This window comes from Dama dama, chromosome 1 (assembly GCF_033118175.1).
Source record: "Dama dama isolate Ldn47 chromosome 1, ASM3311817v1, whole genome shotgun sequence".
Taxonomy (NCBI): Eukaryota; Metazoa; Chordata; class Mammalia; order Artiodactyla; family Cervidae; genus Dama; species Dama dama.
In genome coordinates this window covers 78,850,223-78,856,525 of record NC_083681.1, presented here as the reverse complement: position 1 = coordinate 78,856,525, position 6,303 = coordinate 78,850,223, and positions in this window count along the sequence as shown.

Genomic DNA, 6,303 nt, shown 5'->3' with positions numbered 1-6,303 from the left:
CTCCCATCAATAGGAGCTGGTACAAGAAATGATGTGGGGTTTCATGTTCAACTGCATAAATGGAATGAAATTCCTGGCTGTACACACCAGTTTGCAGAATGGCCTTGATACAAAGAGCTATGTGTATCTCAGGAACTAAAGATCTATTTGTGTTCAACTCTGACAAAAGGAGTGGTCCACAGAGCCTGTTTATAGTAACACAGGCCCTTGGGCTTATTTCTAATGCCTTTCAAGCTTGAAAGACCTTCTGATGGAATGGAGTAAAATCATACATACATATATATATATATATATATATATATATATGTGTGTGTGTGTGTGTGTGTGTGTGTGTGTGTATGTATATATGCACTTGTGTATGTATATATGCATGTGTGTGAGAAAATGTACAGTATTTGTCTTTTCTCTATCTAATTTATCTCACTAAGCATCATACCCTCCAGGTCCACCATTCATGTTGTTACAAATGGCAAATTTTCATTTTTTTATGGTTGAGTAAAACCTCAGTGACGTATCACCTCACACCTGTTCAAATGGCAAATAAAAAAGACAAGAAATAAGAAGTGTTGGTGAAATGTGAAGGAAAGGGAACCCTTTGTGCACGTGAGTGGGGATGTAAATTAAAGCAACCACTATGAAAAATAATATGGAGGTTCCTCAAAAGATTAAAAATGTGACTACATACAATCTGGCAATTCCACTCATGGGTATCTATCCTAAGAAAACAAAAACACTTATTTGAAAAGACATTTGTGCCCTAATGTTCATATAAGTGTTATTTACATAGCCTAGATATGGAAGCAAACTAATTGTCCATAAATAGATGAATGAATAAAGAAGATGTGGTACATATATTTACCAGATATTTTGTGGGGGTTTGGTTTAAAAATCATGATGGGTAAATATAAGCATAACATAATACCAGTAAAGATACATGGGGGTAGTGGTGCATTTTTTAAGCTTAAAATAACTAGAGAAAAACCTGATAGATTTGACCATATATGTGAAACTTTATTCCTGCTTTATTTTATTCTATTCCTTTAAACAATTCTATTCTATTCTGTCCTACCAAACCGATTTTATTAATATTCCCATTGTTGTTTTTCAGTCACCAGGTCGTGTCCGACTCTTTGTGACCCCATGGACTGCAGCACACTAGGCTTCCCTGTCCTTCACTATCTCCTGGGGTTTGCTCAAACTCATGTCCATTGAGTCAGTGATGCCATCCAACCATCTCATCCTCTGTCACCTCTTTGTCTCCCTATCCTCAATCTTTCCCAGCATCAGGGACTTTTCTAACAAGTCAGTTCTTCATATCAGGTGGCCAAAGTATTGGAGTTTCAGCTTCAGAATCAATCCTTCCAATGAATATTTGGGGTTGATTTCCTTTAGGATTGACTGGTTTAATCTCCTTGCAGTCCAAGGGACTCTCAAGACTCTTCTCCAGCATCACAGTTTAAAAGCATCAAGTCTTCAGTGCTCAGCCTACTTTATGGTCCAACTGTCACACCTGTACATGACTACTGGAGAAACCATAGCTTTGACTATATGGACATTTGCAGGAGAAGCATTTGTTTCTGCTTTTTAATATGGTGTCTAGGTTTGTCATAGCTTTTCTCCCAAGGAGCAAGCCTCTTTTAGTTTGATGACTGCAGTCTCCATCCACAGTGATTTTACTCCAATTAATAGAACTAAATTGAAGCTTGAAAAATGCTATTCTTATTCAGATCTTGAGAAGGAGTATATTAGTACATATTAATTAAGATCATATACAGTAAAACAGAACTTGGGTTTATATTCTTACCTTTATACTCATTAGCTGTGTGGCAAGTTCCCTAATATCTCTGAGCTTCTGTAACCATGTATATAGAGTGAAAATGATAATAATAGTAGTTACATAGTTAATTTTTGTGAAGAGACTGGAATAGTGTCTTGTTACATAAGGAGCACTAGTTATTTGCTATTATTTGTGTTTGTATTAGTCAGGGTCCTCTGGAGAAACTGAACCAATAAGATGTGTGTGTATAAGTAGAATGGCATTTATTTTATTTAAGTAATCAACTCATGATATTATGGAGGCTGGCAAGTACAATTTCTGCAGGGTGGAGTTTCAGGAAAGAGTTGATGCTATAGTTCAAGTCCAACCATCAGGCTGAAGACACAGGAAAAACCAGTCATGGAATTTCAAGTCTGAAAGGAGTCTGCCACAGGATTCTCTCTTGTTCAGGAAAGATCAGTGTTCTATTCTAATCAGGCCTCAGCTGATTAGATGAGGCCCACCCACGTGCTGGAGGGCAGTCTGATTCAAAATTCACTGATGTGAGTGTGACTATTATCCCAGAACAACTGCACAGAATCATCTAGAATAATGTTTGACCACAGACTGGCATTGTGACCCAGACAAACTGACACATAAAATTAGTCATCATCAAGCTAAATAGATTTCATGTCATGGTAAAATAAAGAAACATGGTAACTGTTCAGTATACTGAAGACACTGGGAAGGATATTATATTATTTTCAAATGTCATATTTTACTGAAGCAAATACAATTCAAAGTGATAAGAAAGGTGATTCGAATTTGTAAAAAAATTATAAATAATTTTTTTCCCCAAATTTTTGAATGGAAAACTTGAGTTGGCTTCCAACAGTTTACCTCAGCTTTTTCATTTGAAATGACTATGAAAAATTTCTGAAGAATAGAGTTTTAAATTTAAGAAGATTTTTTTAACTTAATTTTTTAATTGGAGTATAGTTGTTTTTCACTGTTGTGCTGGTTTCTGCTACACAGCAGAGTGAATTAGCTCTCTATATGCACATTATCTCCTCTTGTTTTGATTTTCTTCCCATTTATTTCCCACAGGGCATGGAATAGAGTTTCCTGGGCTATGTAGTCAGTTCTCATTAGTTATCTATTTTATTTGTTGGTGTTGTTTAGTTGCTGTCATGTCAGACTCTTTGTGATCCCATGGACTGTAGCCTGCCAGACTCCTCTGTTCATGGGATTTCCCAGGCGAGAATACTGGAGTGGTTTGCCATTTCCTTCTCCAGGGTATCTTCCCGACCCAAGCATCGAACTCAGGTCTCTTGCATTGCAGGCAAATTCTTTACCACCTGAACCACCAGAGAAGCCCTATCAATTTTATCCATAATAATAATTTGAATTTTAATTTTTGCCTCTTTCAAATACTTAAAGGGTCTGACATTAAAGTTAAAGAAATGGTGTTAAAACTGTCCTTCCTTTTCTCCCTTTGTGAAACACAGTATTGAGATTTCCTGTTACAATGCAAATGAATTTCAAATCCAATCTCATGTTCACATATAGCATATTCCAAAAGCTGATGCATCTCTAAACTGTGGAATGTTCACACAGTGTTAGATAGTCATGTTGCAGCCTAGATGTCACTAAAATGACAAGTCAGCTAAAGGTGCATATGTTTCTGATGAAAGTGAAGACAGATTTGGGAACCCAGGTGGAGCTGCATTTGCCAGGAAACTTCACCAGACACAATATTCACCCCTTCCTGCCCCAACTGCCTCTCCACACACCTATCCTGCTGTACCATGGCCCTTATCCACAGTGGGGCCGTGGAGACAGTTGTTCGGGTGCCTGGATTAACCAGATTAGCATATGATGGCAAGGCGGAGAACAGAGCAGAGGATGTCGGGGTTAGTCTCCCTGGGGTCCCGGGGCCAGGCCATCAGAGCACCTCTGTAAAGTGCCTTCCGTATTGTACCTGAGGAGGCTGCCAGGTTTGCGTGGCCAGCTCCCTATCTTTGTTCCCTTATTTCTAGGCACCCTTGTACTTTGAACATTAATTGAAAAGCTCTTTTCATTCAGCACTGTCCCCCTATCAGAATGTCTGCTACAGAGTAGATGCTTAGTAATATTTGTTAAATGAGTGTTCATAAACTAGCTAATATTTTATATTGTCATATTCATTCTAATTCCAGTAGAAAATCTTTGTTTTGTTCTTACATGGCTAGAAAGTTTCCTGACAGTAGCTGGACTATTCATCATAGTCAAAAATGTGGAAAAAACCCCCAAATATCCATTGACAAATAAATGGATAATCAAAGTGTTATATCCTTATAGTGAAAGTGAAAGTGAAATTTGCTCAGTCGTATCCGACTCTTTGCGACCCCATGGACTATACAGTCCATGGAATTCTCCAGGCCAGAATACTAGAGTGGGTAGCCTTTCCCTTCTCCAGGGGATCTTCCCAACTCAGGGATTGAACCCAGGTCTCCCACATTGCAGGCAGTTTCTTTACCAGCTGAGAAACAAGGGAAGCCCAAGAATACTTGAGTGGGTAGCCTATGCCTTTTCCAACAGATTTTTCCCACCCAGGAGTCAAACCCAGGTCTCCTGGGTTGCAGGCGGATATCCATATTTTTGGATTGTAGAATTATGGATTATAAAGGAATAGGATTCTGATACATGCTACAACATAAATGAAATTTAAAATATTCAGCTAAGTGAAATAAGCCAGACACAAAAGGACAAATATCATATGATTCCACTTACGTGAGGTACTTGTACTAAGTTGCTTCAGTTGTGTCTAACTCTGTGTGACCCGATGGATAGTCACCCATCAGGTTCCCTGTCCGTGGGACCTTGCAGGCAAGAATACTGGAGCGGGTTGCCATTTCCTTCTCCAAGGGATCTTCCCAACCCAGAATCAAACCCCCATCTCTTACATCTGCACTGGCAGGCGAGTCCTTTACCACTAGGCCCACCTGGGAAGTGAACAGTAGTCAAATTCACAGAGATGGAAAATAGAACAGTGGTCACCAGCAAGAAGGGGAGGGGACAGTATGGAGCTATTTGATAGGTACAGGTTTTGGTTTCGAATGATGAAACAATAATTCTGGAGTTGAATGGTGGTAATGGTTGTATGATGGTATTATTTATTTAAAGTCACTTATACATTGTCAATTATGTCTAATGTTAATTATACATTGAATGGTTAAAATGACAATTTTATATATGTTTATGTTATTTTACTATGAATTTTTTAAAAGTTGATAGACAGTATTTGTACAGAATAAGGTTGTATGTTCTGCCTTAAAGAAGTTTCCAGGTCTTTACCTTTTCTCTAAAAAAGCCAAAAACTAAAAAATTAGAACCTCAAAATGATTTTAAAATGGCTTTTATGAATTTCATCCTTAAAAGTACAAGATTGGGCTCAGATGCACCTAGCTACAGATGGAATGATCAACTACTAAAATAATCATTTTTCTCTATTGAATATCTAAGCCCAAAGAACTGTAGCCATATGTCCTATATATAAAAATATTTTCCAGCTATTGCCAGTCTTAAACAAGTGTTTATAAACCATGAATATATCATTCTCTGGCTAAATGTGTAGTAAAAATAAAATGTTATACAGATGTTTTCAAAACACAAAATAGGGGAGAAAGCTTTAAAACAAGGAAGATCAAAAATAAACCACTTAACTTAATAGCAGTTGTTATTGTGTGATGAGATCATTGAAAATAAATTTTCTATGTTTCTGTGTTGATTAAGCATTTCACAATGAATATGTTTCTATAAAATCTACTTAAAAAGAACCCTAAGATACCCTTAAGAATGTCCACTTAATTCTTTATTGCCCTTTTCAAGGGTAGTAACTCTCCTTTTATTTATTTTTAATTGAGATTGGGATTTGAAAATAAGCCTGTTTAACATATTATTCAGTATCAGTCAATAACAGTGCTTCAAGCATTCCCTTTCCAATTTATAGACTTCCCATTTTTAATTTACTATTTCTTGGTATAAAAGACACATTCAGCATTCTCATTTCATACTTTGATTTAACTGGTTTTAAACTTGAGGCGCCTGTGGCATGGATTTTGCCCTTGATGAGGTACTTCTAAGGGCTTTTAGGAGATTCTGGGCTTGTGGACACTTTGGTGGGTAAAAAACAATGGGAATAGAATATGGGTCTGTGGAAGTTAAATGACTATAATCTTTGCATAATTTTGCTTGTAAAATAGAGATGAAACTAATACTCTGGCAAATGTGTAAGTGTTTATGTGGGAAGCCTGAGAGCATACAGACTGTTGACAACATTGTCAACACAGAACTGGTGATCTTGTCCAGGTAAGATTAAGAAGATATTGGTCTGGGAAGCTTACTGGATAGGACGTCAAAGGGCAGAGTGTCAGACTGAAGTCTGTCATTAATTTTTTCTTTAAACTCCAGAAGCTACCTTGCTCCCAGGAGGGCTTCACATTTATAAAATAGAATTACAACTCTTTCTGAGCAACAAAATAGGGGTTATTTACTAAAGTTAAAAT